This window comes from Macrotis lagotis, chromosome 6 (genome assembly GCF_037893015.1).
Source record: "Macrotis lagotis isolate mMagLag1 chromosome 6, bilby.v1.9.chrom.fasta, whole genome shotgun sequence".
In the NCBI taxonomy this organism is placed as follows: Eukaryota; Metazoa; Chordata; class Mammalia; order Peramelemorphia; family Peramelidae; genus Macrotis; species Macrotis lagotis.
Window position 1 is genome coordinate 97,015,237 of NC_133663.1, and position 27,384 is coordinate 97,042,620.

At 36.4% G+C, this 27,384-nt stretch overlaps 1 protein-coding gene across 5 annotated transcripts in view; it reads left to right on the forward strand.

Annotated features, from left to right (window-relative positions):
- OLFM4 (olfactomedin 4) overlaps positions 1-27,384 on the forward strand; it is a 180,609-nt gene that overhangs the window by 46,373 nt on the left and 106,852 nt on the right. For 4 of the 5 annotated variants that reach the window (XR_012469476.1, XR_012469478.1, XR_012469477.1 and 1 more), the window contains exons 7-10: positions 533-641; positions 13,322-13,485; positions 16,688-16,717; positions 20,789-20,856. The gene's annotated coding sequence lies outside the window, so the exon portion shown is untranslated. Of the gene's footprint in view, positions 1-532; positions 642-13,321; positions 13,486-16,687; positions 16,718-20,725; positions 20,857-27,384 lie in introns of all 5 variants that reach the window. The other variant, XR_012469479.1, reaches the window with a different exon arrangement.

A 27,384-nucleotide genomic window follows, 5' to 3' on the forward strand; every position in this document is an offset into this window, starting at 1 on the left:
TATAATCCCTAAAAAGGCTTCTGAGACACGCAGGAGACTGAATCCCACTATTGCTTCCAGTGAGAAGCTGAACCTATTGCCTAGTCCACCTGTGGCTACAGCTCTCAGTGTATCTTTACCTGCTGCTTCATCACTTGCCTATTCACAGGACTTTCAGTTGGGTAAAATGGTAAAATGATATGGCTGATATGTGTTTGTGTATATGTTGGATTTAAGTGAGAGTTTCATGTAGTCATTGGCTTCATACACTCCTCCAGAGTCATCATAGTCCAGTGGTAGAACACAGTCAAGGAGACTGGTGATGACTTGAGATGCAGTGGATGACCTTGATTCTTTGATGTCTAATCAAGCTCTAAGTGCTTCACAGCACCTACTTCAGCTACCTTAATTACCATTGCAACAAATTGTTCACTTCTATCTGTTCTACCAAAGGAAGTCTTCACAGATTTGGGGTATTCACCCCCCACAATTCATCAGTAGGTTTGAGACCCCTCTGTTACTCTCAACTTAATTTAGCCTATCTACATTACAGGGATGTGGCTGTTTCAACTTCTTAGAGTCACAGAAGGGTGAGCCACAGGTGGATCAGGACATCAAAGGTGGAAAGCAATCCTGAAAAGAGCTCTGAAGCCACACCAGAGGTACTAGTCTTCCCTGAACATATCTTTCACCCTGTATACATATTACCACAGTGTGTCCACCCATTTACTAAATAATAGGTACCATTTTGTTTGTAGATCGTTTATATCACGAAATATGTTGCAATGAATACTATGGTATAATTGGGACAGTTCTTTCTGCCTTTGAACTCCTTGAGCATGTATAGTAGTGATGATTGAATATGGATATTTTAATTGCCTTTCTCTGCACAATTCCAAATTGTTTTTCAGAATGGTTAGACCAATTCACAGTTCCACTGATACTGTCTTAGTTTTCCTGGTTTCCTATAGCCTATCCAATGCAAACTCTTTTCATCTTTTGTTATTTTTTCCAATTTGCTAGGTGTGAGGCAAAACTTCAGAGTTGTTTTAATTTGCATTTCTCTTTTCAGTGAGTTGGAACAATCTTTCATATGATTCTTAAGATTTTCAATTCATCTTCTGAGAATTACTGACTCATAGCCTTTGACCACTTGTTCTTTGGGGAGCATCCAATTATTTCTCAGAATCAATTACTAATTCCTGTTGTGTCCAACTCTGCAACATTTAGTCTAACAAATAATTATTGAATCTTTTCTATATAGGGCACTAGGAATAAAAAGTCAATAGAAAAAATAGTCCCTGCCCTCAAAGAACTTAACTGTTAGGGATCGGTTAAAAAAAGATATGTAAATATAATGTAATTTCAGGACAGAGTATACTGACAACTAGAAAGAATTGTAAAGGCCAGTCTCAGCTGTTTCATTAGCTGTTTGACCCTGTGGATGTCACTTAACCTCTACCTGCTTCATTTTCCTCAACTATAAAAATGGAGATAATACCACATACATCCTATGGTTTTCATGAGGATTAAATGATATAATATTTGTAGATTCCTTGGCACTCTATTTAACCAATGCTTATTCCCTTCCCATCACCAGTAGGATATAAGGCATAAGCTGAATTTAAAAAAAAATTAGGGTTTTTTTTTTGCAAGGCAATAGGGTCAAGTGGTTTGCCCAAGGTCACACAGCTAGGTGATTATCAAGTGTCTGAGGGTGAATTTGAACTCAAGTGCTCTATCCACTGTGCCACCTAGCCCCCCATAAGCTGAATTTTGAATGAAATTCAGTATTCTAAGAAGTAGAAATAAAACAGGTAAAGTTATAATGTAAGGTTCAAGAAAACTGACCTACCTGGTTAGTTTGGCTGGAATGTAGAGTACTTAAAGAGGGTCAATGTGAAATAAATGTGGGAAGTTAGATTGGATCCAGATTTTGAAGAACTTTCCATTTAAACCTGAGAAATTTGCATTTTTGCATGAGGAAAACTGAAAGTTATTGGGTAGGGGAGTGACTTGTTGAGATTTGGGTTTTAACAAGATTATTTTGTCAGCTGTGTGAGGATGAACTAGTTAGAGGGAAAGGCTGGAAACTAGGAATCAGTAAATGATAATTTGTTATGCATTTATTAATGGGTTAGGCACTAGGCTAAGAGCTGGAAATACAAAGAAAGTCAGAGATGCTATCATGGCTCTCAAGGAGTTCACTTTGCAAGAGGGGAGACAACATAGAAATGACCATATACCCAGAAAATATAAAATATAGAAGTGATGGAAGATATTCTCAAAGGAAGTCTATTTAATTCAGGTAGGAGGTGTTAAGCATCTGGACCAGTGAGGTAGTTATGTAAGTAGAGAAAGGGAGTTAGAGTTTAAGTGTATCTATATATAGAATTTATGAGTGTTCATTACTTGTATATGGGGAGGTTGCGTGAGGGAGAAAGGAAAAGTCATAAAAGACTACGAGATTATGAATTTGAATGTCTAGGATGATAGTTCCTTCAATGTGTATTAGGAAGTTTGGGGGAGGGATTGAGGGGGGGAGGATTGAGAATTAATTCTATTTTATAAATGTTGAACTTGAGATGCCTACAGTTCATTCAACTGAAGATGTCTAATTGGTAAAGATTTTCTGTCAGTCAATAAGCATTTATTAAGCACCTACTAAGTTCCAGGCATTGTGCCTGGTAAAATGATATGGCCAATATCTTTTTATTTGTGATATTGGATTTAAGTGAGACAGAGTTGCATGAAGTCATTGGCCTCGTACACTCCTTGAGAGTCATCACAGTCCAGTAACAGAACAGAGTCAAAGAGACTGGTGATGGCTCAAGATTCAGTGAATGACCTTGGCATCTTTGATATCTAACCAAGCTCTTAATGCTCCACGGCACTTGCTATAGAGAAAGAAAAATAGCTGTTTGGATTTCTAAATATCTTTTCACTGGGATTATGATTTAATCCATAGGACTTAATGAGATCACCCAAAGAGGGTGGAGAGAAACCTTGAAGGTATCCTTTCTTATTTTTCTTTTTGCTATTACTTGTTCTCTAGTTAGTTTTGACTGAAAAACCTACTCTTCTTCACAGCATTCCCCTTCACTGTGGTCACCCCAGAAAAGGGGAAGACCCCATGTATCTAACTCCATTTTCAGTACACTAGTCTTCATTTTCTAGTCTTATTTCACTCAGGGCTACTATTTGGATGTGATTCCTCCTAAGATATCTTGCTGCAAAAACTTTATATTTCAGATCTGCTGGATTTTGTATTGTCTATGAATGTGCAAATACTCCTTCCTGAGTGAAATCATTTTTGAAGAAGTTTTTGTACATTTTTTGTGTGTTTTGGCCATAGGGTGGGATCCCCACCTGCCACAGTAATCAGACCAGGATTGGGTTAGCAGACAATTTTTAGGACACCTTTTAAAGTCTCTTCCTCAAACAAGATGATGATTAATATAATCCCTAAAAGGCTGCTCAGACATGCAGGAGACTGAATCCCACTATTGCTTCCAATGAGAAGATGAATGTTTGTGCAAGAATAGCACCTCTAATGTGAGGACATGCAGAGTCCTTTCTAGGGTTGCTTATCCACATCTGGTGTCTATCTATCACCTAACTTGCTCTGTGACTCCAAAAAGCTGTAGCATGTACAATGGCCATACTCCTAAAAGTACAAAAAAATAGGTGGGTTAGAAAAAATAGGTGGGCTAAACCAGATTAAGGGCAATTGACAGGTCTCAAACCTGACATCAAGTTGTGGCTGGGGTCTACCCCAAGTATATAAAAACTGAAATGGGCAGAGGAGAAAAATTTGCTCTAAAGGCCATGAAGGTGACTGAAGCAGGAATTGTGGAAAGTTTAGAACTAGGTCAGACATTGAACATGCCAAGGCCATCTACTGTGTCCTGGGCCTTGACTGATCATCTTGACTTTTGTCTTGTCATTGAACTTTAATGACTTTGGAAGAGAAAGGAAAGTTGATGATTTGTGCAACTTAGTCTCACTTAAATCCATTTCATGTATAAATCAAGACATTACTCCATGATGCTATTGGTCCTCTTTGAAATGAAAGATGAACATCTGTTCTTTGGAAAAGTCCCTTATTATCAATCCCTAAACTGTGTAATAGCCTTCTGAAGAATCTTACTAATTCCACTCACATCCCATTTTAATTTCTTCTCCATACTCCTCCCAGAATCTTTCCTATACATAGATCTGGTTATGCAACGCTTCTCTTCAGAAATCTTTATTGCTTCTCAAATGCAGTTCAAACTCATTTGTCTACCATTTTAAACCTTTAAGAACCAATCATGGTCCAACATTTCCAAATGTAACTTTTATTTCCTGTAACTACTCTTGATGAGTAGTAGGTTTTTTTTTTTACTCTATTCCTAGCTGTTCTACTACATTTTCAAAACCTGTTGTGTCTTTATTTCTTTGCTAAATTCTTCTCCATTCCCTCTTCTTATCTAAGCATTAAAGCCTATTCCTCCATGAATCTTTTCCTGATCGTTTCTTTGTAATGACTTTGGGTCTTAGTATTTTGTATGTAATTTTCTAATGCATGTATCATTTATGATGTGCATGGCTGCTGACTCCATATTGTCCCTCTACTAAAATGAGGGCAGGAATTGTATCTTTAAATTTTCCATTTCCCCAAATGCTTAGCATGATGCTTTGCACATTGTAGAGTAAATATTTTAAATAATTAAATGAATGAACTCGTCTCCCATTTTACCAAATATCTATTACATGTGTATATGGCCTCTTTTCCAAAAGGATATCAGCTCTTTGAGGGTAGGGACCTTTGCATTTGGTCTTTGTATTCCTGGTCCCTAGCACACAGTCTAGCACAAAGAAGGCTCTCTATAAAATTATTCTAATTGATTAATTGAGCTTGAATTTTGTATTAGATAATTTCAATGGTTTAAATGTTTTAGTCAAATTTTTATTTTAATTTTTCAATAATATTTTCATTTTCCTGCAACTGAATATCTTATAGGACTGTTTTTATTCTTTTAGAATGTAACCACATGTCCTCATTTGCATGAGTAGATTAATTATTTTAAGTCCTCTGCTGTATTTGTGTGACTTTTGGTCTTCTTCCAATTAGAGTCATTAACATGGGTCAGAAGCCACATGACTTTTCCCTAAACACTAGTCAGGATGTAAGGACATTCCAGGAGGTCATAAGTAATAGGAGAAGACATGAATTTAGAATAGATAATATACAAAGGAGATAGATGACATATAGCTAGAGAGATAAGAAAAAGCTAGAGGGAAATGCTAAAAAAATAATGACCCAATATTCTTATCTCAACTTCCTTCTGTATCTGTGCCAAGGACTTTGAGGCAGACATTAACCAGAGTATTTAATGATGGGAAGCAAGGTTTGCCTCTAGTTTTCCAGTGATGAGAAATAGGTACATGGAGGATAGACTTCAAAGGTCACTGATGTAAAGATAAACATTTTATGAAATCCAGGGTAAAAACTGTGATGCTGGTTTTAATCTGAAATTAAAACAATTTTTCCACTAAGAACTCAATCTGATCTAAGAAGAATAGGCGAATGGTGACAAAGAGAGATGATAAATTCCACCCCCTCATACATTTACTCACACACCCACACAAAGAACTGCAGCAGTAGCCATGTGTCTGAAGGATCATTGAAGAAGCTCTTCTTCATTGGATTTTTAGCACCAGTTAGTTGCTTTTGGAGAGAATTTCTTAGCAGAAAGGGCCATCTGAATGCTAATGTCTTCCTTCAGAGAACTCCTTCGTATATACTTTGTATATATTTTGCATGTACTTAACTGTTTGCATTTACTCTCCTCCATTACAAGCTCCTGAAAAGCAAGGACTATGTTCACTTTTCCTTCTATCCCCCTTGCTATGATGATGTCTGTCATACAGTAGGCACATAATAAAAGCTTGCTGACTAAGAGATCTCCATCTCTAGTTGTGATAATCACAATAACTGATATTAATCTAGTACTTCAATGGTTGTGAAATACTTTTGCATATATTATCTCATTTTATCCTTTCTGAGATAGCTGCTATTAATATACTCATTTTATAGATGAGTGCACTGGGCTCCATTAAGTAACTTGCCTAAGGCTCACACAGTTCAGTTATATATATGAGAGGGAATTTGAACCTAGTCTTCCTCAATCCAAGTCCAGCATTTTAGTTTGGTCATATTGTCTCCTGACACCTCTCATATGTTGTTTTGTTGCAGTTGAATTGTTGGGAACCAGAGTGCAAGGTTAATTTCATTTCATTTTTAGAAGGAATCATTAGGTTTGAATCACCCTGGAGATCATTGAGACCTGCAGTTCCCCAGGTAACATGCATACCAGTCTTTAATTCTGACAGAGTTGTAACTAGGAAGGGGCTAACATAAAAAAAAAAAGATGCTCTGTCCCAAGATGGAAATATTTATATGTGATTAAGTACATATGTGTTTATTTGTGTGTGTGTATGTGTGTTATCCTGATCCCCCTAGCCCAGTTATACTATGGCTTATCTTCCAGTCTCACGCATGGAGGTGCACAAGAATTCTCCTGTCAATCTTCTTCCATTGCACAAATTATCATCCACTCCACTGTTTCTTGTAATCCCTCCTTTCTTTAATCCTATAATAACCTTCCTTTCCTCTATTGATTCAATTGCTAAATTTGCCTCAGGAGTTTTGTCTAATTATGGACTCCATACTACAGAGAAGACAATATCACATCTTTTCCTTTGCTTCCATTTTTAAGCTTATTCTTTCTGGGATCAAATGGCACAAATATGTCAAGGTCTAATTTCTTCTCTGAGACAAAGGTTTTATTCAATTAGAAATTTTATGTCCCATCTCTATGCCTTTGCATGGACTGTCTCCCATTCCTAGGATGCATTCCTACCTCATCTTCCTCCCTTTGGGTCCCTTCCTTCTTTTATGTCTTTGTTTCTAGTTTTAGCTCCTAGAAAGATTTCATGTTTCCCCTTATTGTTCATGTTCTCTTCCTCAAAGATTAGCTTGGATTTACTTAACTGTATGCATGTTGTATGCATTTTAAAATTGTATTCTCAGTAGCCAGTCCTTACACCTAGTAGGAGCTTCATAAATAACAATGTTAAATTGAATTTGTTATTCCTTCTCCATTCTCCCCTGAATTCTAAATGCCAAATAGCTACACTGACATGAATTAGAGAATTTTTAGTGGGGGGTGATATGCGTTTCATTTCTTGTTTGGAGTGAAGTGGTGGTGATAGAAAACTTGGAATAATGGCCATTCTGTATCCCTAGATATGTTCCCTACTGGTCTGGCAGCATGAGAATTTTCCATAGTAGGCTATCCAACACTGGAATCTGGTGAGGCCTCTTGAATAAACATAGAAAGTCTGAAAACATATCTCTCTAATGTCTTCAACAACCTGAAGGTTCATTCTCTAGGCCTCCTCTCCCTTCCCCACCCCCTCCCCATTCCTTGTGAGGTCTTATACTGCAAAGCCCTATATATGACTTACCCAGTGTCACTAATTGGTTTCATGAAAACTTGACATTGGAATAACAATCTTAGCTCATCTGGTTTGTATCTTTAGCCATCAGTCAAATGAGTTGTATTGCAATAAATGATTTGCAGTAATGTGATGGATTTTGCTTATTTCTAATTTCTTATTATTATTTCTTATAAAATGAGAAATTATGTAGGTCAGGGTAACAAACAGTATGTACTGTTATTTCTGTATTAGAATTCACATTTTATGCTTCAATTCTAGATCATTTGAGTTTTAATTTTAATAATGACATAAGTACATAGTAGGTACTATATTAGTGTTAATTATTATATTTTATAGTGCCTGTTATGAACCAGGCACCATTCTAGGCACTTTACAAATATTGCCTCATTTGAACTTTGCAACCACCCTGGGAGGTAGATGCTATTATTATTTCCATGTTGTAGTTTGGAAATTGAGGCAGACAATTGCCCAAGTTCACACATCTAGTAAATGTCACATTTGAACTCAGACCTTCTTGACTTTAAGTTTTGTTCTCTATCTACTGTGCCACCACAGATGTCTTAACTTAATCTCTTTAATAGGAATATTCCCTCCTTTCAAATTCTGACTCCTTCAAGTTTTATCTTATATAATTGTTACTCATGTTCCCATATGTTGAAAGTTTTCTTTAGGATGTATCTTGGTAGACTTTTCTAATTTATGTGCCCAAGACATAATTATCTGCCTTTCTTTCAAAAGTCTCCTTTATTCTTAACTTCTGTAATTATATTGAGGTCCTCATTATCTTTTCAGTTACTCAATTTCTCAAACTCAGTTATCCTTGACTTTCCACTTTCCTGCAGTGTATGGATTTAATCAGTTACTGAGTCTAGTTGATTCTTTCTCTTACAGCATCTCTCATAGCTATTCCCTTCTCTCCAGCAGAAGGTCATCACTCTAGTTTAATCCCTCAGTTGTCCCTTGCTTGGACTGTTCCAATGGCTTTCTAATTAGCTTCAAGTCTCTTTCACAAAGGAAGTAAATGAATGTCAATGCCATTGCTTTTTCCTACACCAAATTTTCTCCCTAATCCATACTCTTCCTTTCCATGCATCCTTTGAACCAGACAAACTGTTCTGTTTGTAAGCCATTCTGTCATTTATATTTATGTTTTTGTAGGACCTCCTTCCTGAATTGTTCTTCTTTCTTAGATTTGTCTTTTGGAATTTCAAAACTCAATTCAGTACTTCATCAAGCTGTCTCATAATGAGACCTGTCCTGGTCCTTATACCTGCTAGTATTTCTTCAGTCTCAAAATTATCTTGTTTTTAATTTGTTCTTATTTTAATTTACTTCTCAGTGTATGTTTTCCATATCTACCCCCAAAGTATAAGCTCATTGTTTTTTTGTGATTATATCCCCAGAACCTAATAATACAATGTTTGACACACAATAGTTATTTAGCGAATATATTTTGTATGGTTTAATTGATTAATTAGATCCATCAGTTATCTCACAAGGACCACCTAGAAACTTTTCCTTAGAATTTTAATTTTTTTTATGGATGTCAGTGAAATACTTAGTTCATATATTGTCTCTATCTCTCCTTGGGCAATTCCTTCCCTGGACAGATATGTCCTTGCTAACTTTTACATCACGTGCTGGGTATGAGACATTGCTGGCAGTCTATGATGAGGGATGGGATGAAGAGAATAGAGGCTGACAGCAAGGAGTTCAATTAAGTGGCTATTAAAGTGATAGCTCATGATTCTCTGATGCACAATTAGTCATTTATAATTTCTAAGATAGGATTGCATGTTTTACAGGTTTGTTCTGGGAGAATGTTGGTTTTAAAAAGATAGACCTTTGTATCAGAAAATAGACTGTGAGTTATGTGGAATCCTTGAAAATTAGGGACAATTTCCCAAACGTAATCCAGTCCCCCAACAACACTTTCTTCTATTCCTGTGGGCCCATTCATTAGTCTTCTGGAGTGCCTGCCCAAATATAAGTACTGATATACTCAATGGACTCCAATTGTTTGTCACATTTGAAACAGCATTGATTTTTCTTGTGTGTATTGCTAGAATAATATTTTTTGAGGGGAGAGTAGATGTCTTTGTGTACCTCCAGGATTCCAGGGCTTGATGTAGCAACAATAGTCATCTGCAAATAGGAACATCTATGGAATCTTAACCTTGTGCAGGGATTCAATTGGGAGTCTGCATAGGAGAATCTACACTGTAGCAATAGGGAAAACATTAGGTAAGAAATTTATCCCTATTTTAAGACACACTTGATCAAATTAAATAATATATGTAAATCATTTTGTAAATATTAAAGTGCTTCATAAATATCACCTATTAAACAGATAATCATATGATTGTTAAAGTTATTTTTGTGGTTGCTTTGATCAAGGATTCTTAAAAATCTTCTTTAATGTCAGTGTATATTATGAAACAACTTTTAGAAAGAGGTTTCAATTTTTATATCTATGAAATAATTGAGATAGCAGTATATTCAATTCCATCAATTAAATAAATGTTTATTAATCTTTAGAAACAGAATATAAAGGAAAAATAGAAGTATTTTCCCTCAAAGAGTTTAGATTCTAGTAGGCAGGATCTTTCATAATGGAATCAGTATTATATGAAATAAACTGAAGAGTGAGAGGACACTAACAATTAGGGAATGGGGATAGAATTGTAGAAAATAGTAACTGAACTGAGCCTTGAACAGAGAGCAAGTTATAAGAGATAGAAAGAGGAGGGAGTACACTCCATGATGGTTAGTCTGTGTGAATATTAGAGCTGCAAAGAATATAGAGAGTCACATTCAGGGAATAGCCAGAAGTAATTGACTGGAATATCAATTTTATTTTGCAAGGCAATGGGGTTAAGTGACTTACTCAAGGTCACACAGCTAGGTAATTATTAAGTGTCTGAGGCTGGATTTGAGCTCAGGTCCTCCTGACTCCAGGGCTGGTGCTCTGTGCCACCTAGCTGCTCCTGAAATATTAAAATTATGGAATAAGGCTAGAAAAGAAGAATTGGAACCACATTGTACAAGTTTGCAAATACCAGCCTGAAGAGTTTTTGCTTTATCCTTATGGCACTAGGGAGTCCTAAAGGTGTTTGAATAAGGAAAGTGACTGGGCATCTCGGTGGTATAAAGGCTACCCACCCTGAAATCAAAATTCAAAGCTGACCTCAGGCACTTGAAACGTGATAGCTGTGTGACCTTGGGTAAGTCACTTTCCTTGCATGCAGGACCATCTTCACTCATCCTGGTTCATATCTGACTATTGGATCCAGATGACTCTGGAGGAGGAAGTGAAACTGGTGCCTTGGCACAGCACCTCATCACTCAATTCAGTTTACTTGCCTGTCTTGGCCACAGCTCCCTGATGTCATAATCTTGTTGAGAATGAAGGACAGGCATCAGGGAAGCAACATGATATTGTGGTCAGAACAGTATTTTAAGGTGATTATTCTGATAGTTGTGCTCAGGATGGATGGGGAGAAGAGAAAGTGGAAACATGGAGGCAGATTAAGACAATAGCATAATAATACAAATGGGACACAATAAAGATCAAAACCAGGGTGATTAACCAAAAGAATAGAGATTAAGGGATTGATGCCAGAGATATTGTGGAGATGGGGTAATTTTGGATATGGATAGTGAGATAGAAAGAAAGAGTCATATTTATGGACTCTATAGTAATGAAGCTGGGTAACTTAAGGACTGGTAGTGTCCTTAGTAAACAAAATAGTTTGAGAAAGGGATAGATTTAGAAATAACCTTTCTTTCAGACAAGGTGAATTTGGTTGTCCTTGAAATCAGGATGGTTTGGTTTCAAGTCCTCCATCTGACTTTTACTAGCTCTAAGACTCTGAGCAAATCTCTCTAGATATGCTAGGTAGTTCCCTGAGATTTTAAGACACAAAACCAGTTCCAATCTGCATTTATAAAGGGAGTTTTATCAATATGCCAAAGAAATCACATTATCAAGTCTCTATCACCATGGGGGGAATTCCAGGCAACTGATGATGTAGAGACTGAAGTTGAGAAGATAGATATAGATATGTACATAGATTTGAGAGTCATACATTAGACTAGATACATGGATTTGAGAGTCATAATTGCAGATGATCCTTGAATCCATAGAAACAGGTGAGATCACCAAGGAAAGAGTGTATATCGAGAAAAGGAGAAGTTTCAAGTCCCCAAGATACTGTTCATAATTCAGATTTGGGAGATGGATTATAATCCAGCAATGGATACAACCAAAAGATAGTATTGTCAGAGAAGCCAAGAAAGGAAGAAGACAATGTTTAGGAAAAGGGAATAATCAACAGTGTTTAAACTAAAAAGGAAAATGAAGAATGAGAAAAGTCAGTGAATTTAATACCTAAAAAATTATCAGTAGCAGCTTTAGTCTGGCTGAGTGGGGTTATTTGAAGAGAGGGATGAAATGTGTTGAGGGTGGTGAGACAGTGAGGCAGTGAGTATAGAATATTCCTCCTATGACTATGGAAGTTAAAGAGAGTAGAGATGTGGGATGATAATGAGTTGATTAGAAGTAGTAAAGATTTTTTTTAAGAAGTGAGGTTTTTAAAAATATGGGAATATTTGTTGATGGAGGAGGAGCTGGTAGAAAGATATGGAATAGGAGAGATAAAGGGATTTCATAATGTATATTCTTAATCTGAGGAAAGGAGGAAAGAAATGAAAGTGAGAGAGACAACAGAGACAGAGACAGACAAAGAGACAGAGATACAAAGACACACACACACACACACACACACACACACACACAGATACTGAGACCAAAAGAGAGAGAGAGAGAGAGAGAGAGAGAGAGAGAGAGAGAGAGAGAGAGAGAGAGAGAGAGAGAGATTGGGGTGGTATTAGAAGCTTTGAAGTGAAGAAAAGAGAAAAGATTTGTATCCCACCAAGGGAAATGGCATACAGATTCAATCATGGAATAAGAAAATTCCCAAGAAGTAGTAAGAGATCAATTGACATCTGATAGCATGATTTTCTAGAAGATTCAGTTGGCTTGAAAGTATGATTTCTTCCATCATAATATATGGCAGCTTGGCAGTTTGAATAGAGAGCAGATAGTGGGAATGATGCAGACTTGAGGGTTGAGCTGTTTGTACAAGGGGTCAAGAAAGTCAAAGATGGTGGTAGATGCTAATAATAGGTATTAGACTGTGAAAAGAGAGAAGTGAGACCAGAATAGGGGTGAAAAATTGAGAGAATGGGGAGGGATGAAGTGAAAAGAGAATATATTGAAAGCAAAGAACAGATTTAGGATCAATGATACACCGAGTAAGATAGAATGGGAGATCATAGTTAGAAAGGGAAAGCTTCAGAGATCAGAGATGGCATAGTAATGGATAAGGTTGAGACTGTCTGTTGAGAGTGTATGTCAGGTTGAGAAAGTATGATTTTTGTCTGTGGATGCCTGAAATAGGGTGAAGATTTAAGTCACAGGAGTAAAAGAATTATAGGAGAAAAACTAAAAATTTAAGATGTTTAAAAGGATATCTAAAGAGCAGGAGCTAAGGTGGGAGAGAAAAACAAATAATAGGCAAGAACATTTTTGTAAAAGGAAGGAGACACAGACATAAGATCAGCTAATAAAGACAGATGACTTGAACCCTCACATTTCAGTCAGATCTTGTGACTATGAAGGTGTGGTTGGTTATGAAAAATTATAATCAAAATTCTCTCTGATTTCCTCTAATATTTTCATCACAGATATCTTCAATGTGCCTAATATCTTCACTTTCTTTTGGATGGGGAATAAATAGCACTATTTATTACCTTTGTTGTTCTTTTTTAGAATCTTCATTTCATCAGTGAGGAATCCAAAGTTTAGGAAGAGCAGTAAGTTGACTTTCCGATACACAGGCCTCAAGACAAGGGTTTAAATCTTCCTTCTATAAGAACAACTAGCGCAGTGATTCTTTGAAAGAGCTACCATTTGGGTGGAACAGAGTTCAAAAGGTAGAGTATTCACTCTAGAGCCTTATGTTTTATCCTAACTCTTACCTCCAGTTTCTTTTTTTCTGACTCCAATACGGTTGCAGCAAAATTGAGACTGATTCCTTTTCCTTCTGGCCTAGTGAAATATGGAACAAAGGCTAGATCACATCTCATTCTCTAGATATGTCTAAAATACCTAATAGTCATTTAGGTTTTCCTAAGTACTCTGTTATAGCCTCTCTAAAGACAGCAGGATTTCAAAGAAGAATCATCCCTAGGTTGTGGCTTTTATGTTTAGCTTGACTATCATATCTGTATATCTGTTTGCTCAAGTTTTTTTCCCCTACTGGCCTTAAGCATGGGCTTGTTATTTGCTTGATATACATATGTTCTGCAGGAAGGGAAATCCATAAAAAATACAGGGGGATGGTCTGTAAATCATTAAGTCATTCCCAGAAGGGGTTTAGAAGGATTCTGGCCAAGAGCAATAGCTTAGCAGAGAAAGCCATCACTACAAAGAGGCAGATTGACATTCAGGTAGTTCATTCAGTGAAGATAAAGATGAAATCTGACCTGTCAGAAACAGAAATGCAGGCACATATCTGAAACCTCCATACAGTGAAATATGTCAACCAGCTTGGTTGACACAAGACATTATTTGAGCTGTTGGTGAAGTTGCCAGGCATCATATCTGTAACTCTGGACCTGCCACTTGTCTCTAAGACTTGCATCTGCCTTGGCAGCATGTTTGGTATGAATAGACTTCAGAATCATGGAAACAAAACAGCTGTTTTAGAACAGTCCAAAAAAAAAGAACTTGTTATTGGAGAACTACTGTTATACATCCTGGCAACAGGGAAGGGGACCATGAACTCCACAAGGCCCATATTAAATTTGCACTTTTGTTCCACCACCAAGCAGCTATTTCTAAAATTAGGCCCATTACTCGCCTTCTGTGGGATGTAGTTCCTTTATGATCTTGTTCCCTTGACCAGCCTTCTTACAATGAACATGTTCCCATCCTCCCTCTCCTCTCTAAAGCCAATTCTACCAGGATGAATCATTTGAAGTTCTTTTTCAAAGCAGTGGGATGAACTATGTGACCTCTGGAGATCCTTTCTCAACAATATCAATGCTATTATACAGGCAATCTAGATTTGTGCTAAATATAGAGCTCATAAATCTAGAAGGGACATTGGAGGCCATAGAGTACAATTCCCTCATTTTATAAATGATTAGGTGACAGTTCAGAAAAGTGCCACACAGGTAGTATTTGATCTGAGGTCCTCTGACTCCAAAACCAGTGCCCTTTCCACTGTATCATGATGATTCACTTATTATACAGGAACAAAGGATTTTAAGGTAAGACTAAATTGTCTTTCTTGTATGTCCTGGTGTCTCACAGATCACACAAGATCATGGTCTAAGTTAGGTCTATGAACATGGAATGTGACTTAACCCTATTGAAATATGCAGCCCTCTTTTTGATGGCACTTATTACCTAGTGTGGGCTCAGGAGTTGATGAACGAAAGTTGGGACTATTATGGTGAAAAGGACTTCTGGCAGCATGGGAACATAGAATTAAGTTAGGAAACAAAAGATCTAATTTGCTTTAGTTGCTGCTGAATAAAACATGCAGAGAGCTTTCACTCTCCCAGTAGAAAAAAAATATTCCAGTAGCAATAGGATGATTGTTTTCTTTAAATGTTGTTTTTAATAAAACTGAATGAATCTTGTTGTTTGACCTCTGCCCCCCTCTTCCTCCTAAATATTTATTGAGTTAGCTAAGCACAGGCAGCAGACATCATGTCCTGTGGTTTTAACGTGGTTCTCTCATTTCAGCAAATGGGGGAGCAGCCATTTAAATGAATGGGGCATCAGCCAGGGAAGGTACAACCAGCTGCAAACCAACCAGTAACTATGGTTGTTACACATCTGGTAGGTAGTTCTGCAGCAAAGCAGCTAATGGTGCTAGTGTTTTAAATGGCCATTAGCGTTCTCTGGAATTCTCATGCCCAATTAAGATGTACCTCTGGAAGTTCTCTCTGGGTGCTGTAGCTCCATTCAGTTTGGCTGCAAATTCAACCAGGCAGAAAAGAGTGTGTGTGTGCAGGGAGTTTGCATACTAGCATCATTGCCTGGAGGGAACAAAATTTCATTCTTTTTCAATAGGAGAAAGGAGATTCTGAGGCACATGTAGCCTTCCACAGGGACATCCCCCCCCCCCAAAGCTGCTATTTCCCCTAGCTTCTCTGACTGCATCGGTTTGGATGGTGCCTCTACTTAATCACACAGTCTCAGCAGTTGATTTTGATCAGCCTGGAAGTTATAAAATTCTGAGATTCAGTCAATTATGGAAACTATTTTTGCAAGTAAACATTAGGCTTCAAAAATTAGAATCAGGATTTTGATTGGAAGGGTCCTTAAAGATTATCTCTTCATTTTAGAGTTAAGCAAACTGAGATCCAAAATAGGGATTTGACTCATCTGTAGACCTATAGGAAGTAAATATCAGAGGGAGAATTCAGATCCAGATCTAACTCACTACATAATTTTATTTTTATTTTTACATAAAATAAAATTTGGAGGGTAAAATACTTTTCACCTGGGAACAGGGATATGAACACCCTTCTTAATGCTGCAATATGTAAATCACACTGTAGGAAATTCAGTCCAGATGTAGAATTCTCCCTTTACTCCCAATCTGCTGAAATGCAAATTCTCTTTAACTTAAACCTGATCAGTTATATCCCTGTGCAAATGTTTATTTAGAGCATTTCCTGAAAACTTTTGCTTGGGTAATGGGTTAATGAGGAGGTCTTGAAGATACTGAGATTCTGAGGTGGAAGATGAAGGATGGGGGTACTATGATATTCGGGATAAAGGACACAGAAAGGGGAGACAGGCAGGACAAATTTTGCCAATTTCACAGTTTTTCCAAGAATTAGTCTTATTGGAGAAGAAGCAAAATGAAAAGTAGATTTCAAAGGCCTCTTTTAACTCTAAATCTTTGATCTCTATTTTCTTTGTAATATTTGATGTCTTCCTTGGTCTTCCAGGCTAATATTTATAAAAAACCATTATAGTAAATTAGGTACTGCTAAGAACACATTGAAGCAGGTGAGAACAGTATTTTTTTTTATTGCCCTATACCTCTTCACCCTCCTCTTTTTCTCCTTCTTTCTTCTTTATAACCCTTCTCTTTTTCTTCTTTAATTTTAGCAGTGTGTTAGAGTGGAAGATGAAGGATTGGTGAGTAGAAAAAAAATTGGTCACTTCTTGTCTGCATAAACATATGTTCTTAATTCCTCCCTCCAGGAGTGACTTTCTCTTAAATCAATTCTCTCAGGTATGGGGAATAAGATGAGGATGAAGATTTTCTTCATTTCACTAGAAGAACAAAAACATAGAGCCCTACCCGAAGCCACTAAACTCAGTAGCACTAGCTTCAGTCCTTCCCCTACAGGGACTCTCTAAGGCTTAGTTATGCTTGGGCTTTCTTTTGGACAGTATTCACTTGGTATTTCTCTGTGTTTGGGAAGTTATAAAAAATGAATTGATTAAATTTGTTCACTCTATCTTTGAGCCCTAATTCTAGTAATATTCCTTCTAATTATTCTTGAAAAAAATCTTTTTTTTCTGGGTACGTCATCACATATTCTCCATTTTAAAAAATATTTGTTTTTTCCAATTACATGCAACAGTAATTTTTACCAATCATTTTTGTAAGGTTTTGAGTTTTACAATTTTTCTCTCTCCCTCCCCCCCCCCGATAGAAAGCAATCTGATATAGGCTCTAAATTTATCACTATGCTAAACATAGATTATATTGAACATGTTGTGAGAGAATAATCAGATCCAAAAAGAAAGAAAACATTAGAGAGAAACAAAGACATAATACATAAGACAACTTTAAAAAATTGAAGATAATAAACTTTGGTCTTCATTTAAACTCCACAGACCCTTCTCTGGATAAGGATGGTATTTTCCATCACAAATCTTTTAAAATTATCTTTGATATTGTTCTGCTGAAATGAACAAGTCCATCATGGCTGATCATGACCCCATGTTGTTAATACCACTTATTAGTGTTGCTATCAGTTATATTTAACCAGCAAGGGCACACACTAACTAATAATAAAGTCAATAGCCATGATGACTTATGGAAATCAATTTCTTTGATAATATAACAAAACAAATAATAAGACTTTATCAAAAAGAACTGATGAAGCAGATTCATATCTCCCTAGAGAGAGAAAGAGAGGGTGAGGAAAAGTAGATAAGGGGAATGTAAAATTCTTGGCATTCTGTTCCACGGTACCATGGGCTCCGCAAGGCTTGGGCTCAGCACGGCTTACACTTAGCCAGGATCACATTGTCCTAGTTTGTGTCTGTGTGAACCCACAAACTATAGCAAGTATAGGTGGCACCCCTGACTGTGTTGCCCCTCTTTTGGCAATGCTAAAGTTTTTCTAATACAAAAGCCATCATGCCCACATAGTGTTTTGGCAGGGGTTATAGTTGATCTCCAGGAACTGCTACAGATCCTTTTTTTTTTTTAAGATTTTTCAAGGCAATGGGGTTAAGTGGCTTGCCCAAGGCCACACAGTTGGGTAATTATTAAGTGTCTGAGGTCGGATTTGAACCCAGGTACTCCTGACTCCAGGGCCAGTGCTTTATCCACTGTGCTACCTAGCTGCCCTGCTACAGATCCTTAAATCTTCTCTTCAGAATTCTTGCTTACATCTTTGCCTCTCCTGAAATTTCATTTCTCCTCTACTTTGATATGAGTGGGATAGAGCTTGTCCTTTCCTTTCATTTACAATCACAGCCCTCCAGTCCTTGACCTTTAAAAAATCTTTTTCATAAAACATTTTAATGTTTCACAATTTTAATAAATTATTCTTATGTAAAAATAAAAAATACAGTATAAATAAGTTATGCATACACATATACATGCATACATATATATAAGTTTAGGCTTTATATTTATTTTCTATTTTCTATGCAATGGATATCAGGAATAAAATATTTTAAGTAAGCAACAGATCTATTTATAATAAATCTTTTTCTTTTTATGGTATTATAAACAAAATGAATTTATAATGCAATATATATAAATATATCAAAATCATGTATCTTGAAGGAAGAAAAAGATACTCAAAACTTAAAACTAGATCTATTTTATTTCACTAGAATGTGCAATGTTTTCATGAGACAATCAAAAAATCAAAACTTTTCATTATTATTTTACATTATGCATCTCTGAGTTTTTTAGTTTCAGTGATAAGAACTTTAACCAAAAAAAGGGAAAAGATGTCAGTATTTACAAGAGGGAAATATTTCCAATATGAACTTAAATTCATACTTCACTTCAACTTGTATAACATTTAACATTTACAAAGAATTTTATACACATAATTGAAATAAATTTGCATCTGAATTTGTGATGCAGTTTTTTTTTTCAAATATTAAAATCCAGAAAGAGTCCTCTATGAAAACAGAAAATGAAGTCTCCAGTTTGCTCTGATTATTCTTATTTGCTCTGATTTGCTATTCTCTTTTGGAATCCATCTGTGTTAATCATATATATTTTAAGGTAATGTTGGAGCACTTTTCATGTGCCTGATCACAGTGTTGATAAAAATGCTAGTTAATAAATGCTGGAGATTGACATTAGGTATGGACAATTTGAAAGGTATGCCTAAAATCCTGAATGCCAGCAAAAAGGTCAACTGAGTCAGTCCCAGAACACTGAAAACAAAACTGTGGAGTCTAGTAAAGGTACCAGTGTAGATAAAATACAAGACCTGAAATTTATAGGATTGAATTGCAAATGCACATTTTAAAACTTAAAAGCCCTGCTCCACCCCATTTCCCAAGTAAAAGACTAATGTATTTCTTTCTGTTTGGCTCTATCCCATTTCATCTTCAACAACAAAATTAGGATTGTGTCTTAGCTTCTCGTCTTCCTTAACTCTATGCTTGAAGAATACTATTTTCTTCTGCTCAGTCTTCTAGGAGCATCAAAGTCATTTTTTTCTGAATTACATCACTAGATTTTTAGCCACACAGATATGGTTACCAAATCTTCAAAATAAGTTATAGCTCAAGTTCAAAGTACTTACAAACATAAATGAATAAATAAGTAGGAAATTGAATTGTTAAGCAGTCTCAGATTCCCTGTACTACCCCTACCCCCACCGTACCTATTCTCCTCCAAACTACAACATTAAAGCAAACAGGGTTTTACTCTACTTGGCTACACTAGAGATATCTGTTCTGATCGACAGGCATCCATCTCCAATGTCAGCTCCCATTTCTTGGTTCCCTTTAAGATGGGTGTTCCACTTCTTTTCACCTTCCACGTTGCTTCTCAGCATCCCCTCCTCATCTTTGCTTTCCTTTTCCCCCATCTCTTTTTATTCTCTTCTCTTACCTTTTCCATATTTCACTTCTTCTTTTCCCCTTTGTTGTAATTTTGGGGAACCAGTTAGGAGGCAAATGGGAAAAAATGCTTATACTTTCTCATGATATTTTCCTTATACCAATGAAATCACACACAGGTTAAGTCCCTATCCTAATCCCCATTCTTGTGTTGATGAAAGGCAGTATGCTATAGTCAATAAAGAATTAGCCCAGAAATAAGAACTGAGTTCATATATCTTCTATTCATACTGGCTGTGTGATCCTGGGAAAGTTCCCCAAACTTTCTAAGACAATTATTTGCCACCCTTCATTGATATAACTTCTCATAAGGAGTTTCCAATACTGATGAAATATGGATCTGGTAAAACACAGGCGCATATGTATTATGCATAAATATGCACAAAAATCTGTTCACATATACATATATGAATATATTTGTTCTAACATTTATATAGCACTTTAAGGTTTTTAAGCACATTAAGTATAATATCTTGTATTATCCTCACAGAAATCCTGTGAGGTTGGTGTAATAATTGTGCTCATTTTACAGAGAAGGAAACTAAGGCTTAGTGAATTTAAGAGATTTGCAGTCAACAAGTGCCTAAGACATGATTTAGATGTGATTTTCATTACTCTACTGTACTATATATATATATATATATATATATATATATACATATATATGGATGTGTATGTGTAGATGTAAGATATATATTGTTTTTGAAAGCATGTCTGCATAGATAGGTGACTGAGGGAGATAGTGATATAACTGTATCTCTATATTACTGATATATATGTATATATTTATATATCTCATACCCATATATATAGATAAGCATCTCACTGAGATATAGAGCATCATTGATATATGGAATTCTACACAACCCTTTCCAGGGGAGACTTCAGTTCCTGACTTGAGGGAAGCAGAAGGAAGGACCTAGCCATCTTTTTCTTCTCCAAGAGTAAGTTATTGGACTTGAATGATATCTTCTCTGCCTCACTGTATATATTGCTGTCTAGGGACATGATTAATTAAGAACAAGAGGAAATTTTCCTTTTCTATACCCTAGCTTGGGGTGGTACTTCAAATTCATCCACTGTCCTGGCCCTTACCAAACACTGGTTATAGAAAAGACCATTACAAATAGTGAAAAACAAGAAAACCTATTTGTGAAAGCAAGAAGTAAACAGAAATCAGAGTTCTACAGAACAGAATATACCAGGAAAGAAAAACAGGAGTGAATTAGATATTTGGTTAGGAGTGAGTTGAAAATTTGATGAAGCAAGAGAGAGAGGCTTTGATCTGACCCGAGGGGAAATTTTTTAAAGTCTCTATTGAGGCACATCAGGAATATGTTGAGGGATTGACTTTCTTGACATGTCTGAAAAAAAAGTCTTTCTATTTCTTCTCTCTAAAATCAGTCTCAAATATAGTCTAGAACCACAAATACTCTCTTCTGAAGAAGGAATAAAGAATATTTCCTCCTTTCCAAAGTTGGTATGAGAACTCTCCCCTTCACCCATTTGTTGTATTGTTGTTCAGTCTTTTCAATGGTGTTTGATGCTTAATGATCCCACTTGGGGTCTTCTTGGCAAAGATCCTGGAGTGGTTTGCTTTTTACTTCTTCAGGTCATTTACAGATAAGGAAACTGAGGCAAAGAAGGTTAAATAACTTGTCCAGGGTCACACAGTATGTAGCTGAGGTTGAATTTGAACTCAGGTCTATCTGACTCTAGGTCCAGTACTCTATCCACTATGCCACCAAGCTTCCCCTGTATCTACATTCTTTCTATCAAACTAGGGTCATACACAAGTATCATTTGCTACCCACATACTAACAGGTAAAGTTCTATAGGTTTAGAAACCTGAGTCATACATACACATCACACCTATTTAAATATGTTATATATAGATACATACAACAAGGAGAGTGACAGAGAGTCAAAGACAGAGACAGAGATCAACAGAGAAAGAGAGGGAAGAGCCAGTATTTTTTTTTTTTTAGTTTTTGCAAGGCAATGGGGTTAAGTGGCTTGCCCAAGGCCACATGGCTAGGTAATTATTAAGTGTCTAAGGCCAAATTTGAACTCAGGTACTCCTGACTCCAGGGCCAGCGCTCTATCCACTGTGCCACCTAGCTGCCCCCGAGCCAGTATGAAATTAGGTAATTAAGAACCCCCAAAGTTTGAAAGAAATAAAGTTTTAGTACAGAATGTTGATCACAATGATAAGAATGATCTGTGGTTCTGAATTTCTTCAGACTTTCCTTGATGAACCAGTCTTTGAGCATGGGTATATTTGACAAAGCTGATAAATCAATATTGGCTGGCTAGCTTGTGTGGGGCTTCTGGAATTATCTGCAAGATGTACTTCACTTGGGATAGACCCATTCACAATAAGTACAGAGTACAGTCCAACTCAATCTCTGTTAAAGGGACTCAATCAGCCAGGCAGGTTGACATATAAGATACAAATCCATAAAAACAAGGCACACTAGAGCAGAGGAGTCACTTGGGGAAGGAGATGATAAATGGGGACATTCTTTCCTAGAAGGTACCAGCCCATGGGTAAAGTGAGAAAAAATAGGATTATTCCTTAGGAAAAAAAAGGTTGTGTTTTGGCCTGTTTCTATTGTGCCTCTGTGTTTTGGCCTTGACTCTCATGCATGCTACAATGTGAGCTGAATGACAATTGGTGGAGAGAAGAAAGAAGCGATGTACTGCCAACCTCCTACATAAATCTTGTGGAGGAAAACCACGTCCAGAAAACAACTTCCAAATCTAATTTCACAAATTCACTCAGAGATCCCTGATATTTTGACCCGTTGATTTCCTTTAGATAGCACTTTAGAAAGAGAGAGAAACACACAGAGATATTGGGGGGAGGTGATAGATAGCTAGATAGAAAGATGGATGGCTGACTGGATGAATAGAGACAGAGACAGAGTTGGAGAGAGACAGAGACAGTCAGAAAGGCTGATGGGGAGAGAGCGAGAGCGAGAGCGAGAGCGAGAGCGAGAGCGAGAGCGAGAGAGAGAGAGAGAGAGAGAGAGAGAGAGAGAGAGAGAGAGAGATCAGGTTACTGTGCATCTGTGCATTGACAGGGGAAAGAAGAGGTGTTGAGGAGAAAACACTTGCCTGGATTTGTTCTGTCACAGGTCAGAACTCAAAACACATCCAGGGGCTCCACCCTCTTCTGAGCCTAACACCCATTTCAAATGGTTCTGATTAAAAATATTTCTGTTTTGATAAATATTTTTAAGGGAAGACCTGTACAGTTCTAATCTGAGCAAGAGATTCTGTCAGGAAGGGGTTCACAGGGTTTGAAGAAATCATTTACACTAGGGTGCCAGTCGGTGCCCAGAGGGAGAAGATAATGCTATGGGCCAAATTCCTGCTTCTCAGAACTCAACAGTCCAAGATATTTCGGAGGCATATTTACCCTTGAGAATAATTTTTTTTTAGCCACAAGAGGATAATTCTGAGCTGCCAGGAAATAATGGACAGTTCTTTCTTGTTTTCATTTAATTCTGATGTGGAAATAACACAATCCTATTTGTTTGTAATCTACTTGTAAACTTCATTGACTAGTTTGGGTGCTAATTGCTTAATACAGCTTAATATACTTAATTAGCTAATTGTAAATAATGGAATGCAGTTTTCTCTTCCTTTTCCTATCTCTTAAATCTTCATCCTGAAGGTGAAATTGCTGATTGTATAACAATGACATTGAGCCTTTCATCTAAAATAATGCTGAAATCCTGGGTTTGGAGACCAACAAATTCTCACCCTTTCTATTCCTGTTTCCCAAGGCTATCTATTTTATGGAAAGGGAAAAAATCCAGAAAGAAGCAATTCTTTATTCTATATGATCTTGCTTATTGTCCTAAGAATTTTGATCTTTTTTTTTTTAAACAGAAGTGAGTCTCTAGCATTTCTGGATAATCAAAGGTTAGTCTCCCCATCACCTCTCCTTGAGCCTACATATGAAAAAAATATAAACGAAACTGGCTTGATTAGGAATCTTTGAAAAGGTTTAATCTGAGGGCATTTAAAATATCCTCTTATATGTGCCTTGTTCATTTTTGTTTGACCTTTAGAGTTCCAGGTCCTGAAAAGACTATTCAGGGCTCAGCTAATTTCGTCCACTGTTCACTGTCTATACAGGACTATATCTCTGGCATAACTGCAGTCCTTGGATAGCAACCCTATTTAAAGATACAGCCAAAAGAAGAGAGTCTCTCTCTCTCTCTCTCTCTCTCTCTCTCTCTCTCTGTATATATATATATATATATATATATATATATATATATATATATATGTGTGTGTGTGTGTGTGTGTGTGTGTATACATATATATATTCACATACACATATATGCACATATATGTGTACATATATATGCTTAGGTATATATAGGGAATATATATATACATACATATATATAATATATATATATATATATATATATATATATATATATATATAGAGAGAGAGAGAGAGAGAGAGAGAGAGAGAGAGAGAGAGAGAGAGATTGAGTATCTCCAACTTTGCAGCTGCCATTGAAAAGCTTTGACTTGCTATATTTTGACCTGGGCTGATTCACCCCCCTTGAGTTTCTGGCGCCTGACCTCTTCCTAGGTCCTCTTCACACTGTGTCAAACTTTGTGTAGATGCCGACTCAGTTTTAGTCCTATTGCAGCTCAGGTTTCCTGAGTCCAAGTTTCAGTCTCCTGATAGGAGAGGCTATAGGTATGGATCGTCATTCCTATTCATAACTTCTTTTCAAATATTTACAATTAAATTTTTATTTTTAAAAATTCAGTACCCACAATGTGTAGAAGGCTATAAAGATAAGGTTCTAACATAATTCTTGGCTTGATGGAACTTAAAACTATACTAATTATAAAAGGATGTGATTAATTGGTGAATGATGATACTAAAAAGGTCAAAAGTACATAAGGGTCATGTAAAAGTTAGAAGGCATAAAGTGCTGCCTCTACTGAACTCTAGAAATCAATGATTCATTCAGAGTAGTGCTCTATGAGCATCTGTAAACATAAATGAATGGACTGGTCATTTATAACCATATTGCCTTAGGATCATAGGCTTTAGAGCTAGTGATCCATTGAGTTAAATTCTCTCATTTCTTAGTTAAGGGAACTAAAGTACAGAGTTACAGAGAAATTATCTGGCTTGTCCAAGGTCTCACAGAGCCAGATTTGGAAGCCAGTGTTCTTATTCCAAATGTACAACTCTTTTCACTAACACACATTGCCCTGCATCTTGTCTTCATTAGAAGCCTATTCTGATCATGAATTCATACTATTCTCTGACTGTGAGGGATCACATTCAAGGAATGTCAAATCTAACAGTTAGTTGAAAGCAATATTGAATGAGCTCCTAGAGTGTGTGAATTAATCAGCATTAATTATTAATGTTTATTAAATACCACATTTGATGGGCTAGATTAAAGAAGGAAGAATATTGAATCTTTCTTCACTTAAAAAATATTAAGTGCCTACTATGCACAAGTCAATTTGCTGAAGAAAGAAAGAAAGATAAAGTCAAGAGTCCCTGCCCTCAAGGAGCTGTCACAGACAATAACTAAATTAAAAGGGAGAATTATTCTTCTTCATGCTAAGATGCAATCATGGCTGTAACTGCTGGACACATCTTGGCTTAAATGAGATCTTACAAGGAGCCAGAAGCAAATGAGGTTTGATGGATTGAAATTATTATTATTAATAATCACATCCTTCATGTTTTAAAAGTATTTCATAATTTTAAGAGTGATTTGCAGTCAATTTATTTTTTCCACCTCACTATCAGAGTCCCAGCTTCCTGACTAGGGCTTGTTCATTTAGGACAATGATGGGCTTAACCCATCAAAAAAGATCTCACAGACAAGAATGGTACAGTGCATCTAGAATCAGAGGTTCTTGGTTTGAATCTTGGTATCACCACTTACCACCAATATGACAAGCTAAGGACATACATTCCAGTTAGTAGGATTTTAGAGCTAGAAGAAATTCTAAACATCATTTTGTCCCATCTTCTCATTTAAATAATTTTATTGATATTTTTATTTTTTATTATCTATGTATGGGTAAGTAATCTCTCTCAGTTTTAGTTTTCTCACTTGTAAAATGAGAGAGTTGTGTTCAATGACCTCCAGGATCTCTTCAAGCTTTGTGGTAAAGCTTTGCCTAGTTCCTCTGGAAATTTGAGTACTTCTGGTTAGCCTCTCAGTGACTATGACCCAGGTTTATAAATATTGGTTTTCCCCTTCATTTATTAAATATCTCATTTCAGGTTATTGGTGCCCTTTAACAAATTATTTAATTTTTCTGATGGCTTTGGTGAAGGTCAAAAGGTTGGTGGCTATTTTCCAGGCTGGTTAAAAAGGTTGTGTCTTAGGCTTAAAAGCTGACTCATTGCAACACCCAATATCTCTGAGGTAGGATGTATTCTGAAGCCCTCTTTCCCATCCCTTTTTCCACTGCAAAGAGCAAAAATTTGACTTTTCAGGAGTCATCTGGCTCTCTACTCATCTTAGGATTCTCACCAAGTTGTACAAGTGTAGCAGTTACCCAGTACATCAGGGAAAATCAAAAATCCAAATAAAATGCAACTGGAGATATATATATATATATATATATATATATATATATATATATATATATATATATATATATACATATATATATAAGAGAAAGCAGCAGCCCTTATCTTCCATTCTTTTTCTATTTCCTTTTCATCTCTGGATCTTTAAGCTTAATTATGAAGTCCAAACTAGTCTGCAGTAAGCACGCCTTCTACCCTCTAGGCTGCCCTTGTATGCATTTCCTTTTCATGGTGCTATTGACATTTGGCACTCATAGAGAACCCATTTCTCCAGCAATAGCAAAAGCTCCTTAAATAACCAAACAAAGTCTTATAGCACCCTATTGAGCAAGAAAAAGATCACCACCTGCCTCACTAATGCCTAAATGAAATAGAAATAGGAAGTGACTTGTCCAAGGTCCCCAGGGAGTTAATTCAGGTTAATGGAAATAAAGCCAAGGAATCTACTCACTACTTTTTTTTCCCTTTCTTCTACCACAATTTAGAATAATTAGAATCATATATGATATCTCATATTTAACTATAAACTTATAGGATAATAGATTTAGAGGTTGAAGAGATCTTAAAGATCATCTAGTCCAAAACTCTTTTTTACACTTGAGGAAATGAAAGTACAGAGGAGATTTTCCAAGGTCACACAAATGAAGAAGCAGAATTTAATTTGAACTCTCGTCCTCAGACTTAAAATCCATTGCTTTTTCTGTTCCACAGCTCTTTATAAAAGATGTTTGTCTATATTATATCATTTGTTCATCTCAACAATACTGTGAGAAGAAAAGGGAAGATATTTTTATCGTTGCTTTTCTTGCTTAACAGATGAAGAAACTGAGGTTCAGAGAGATTAATAAACTAGCAGATCCTTTTA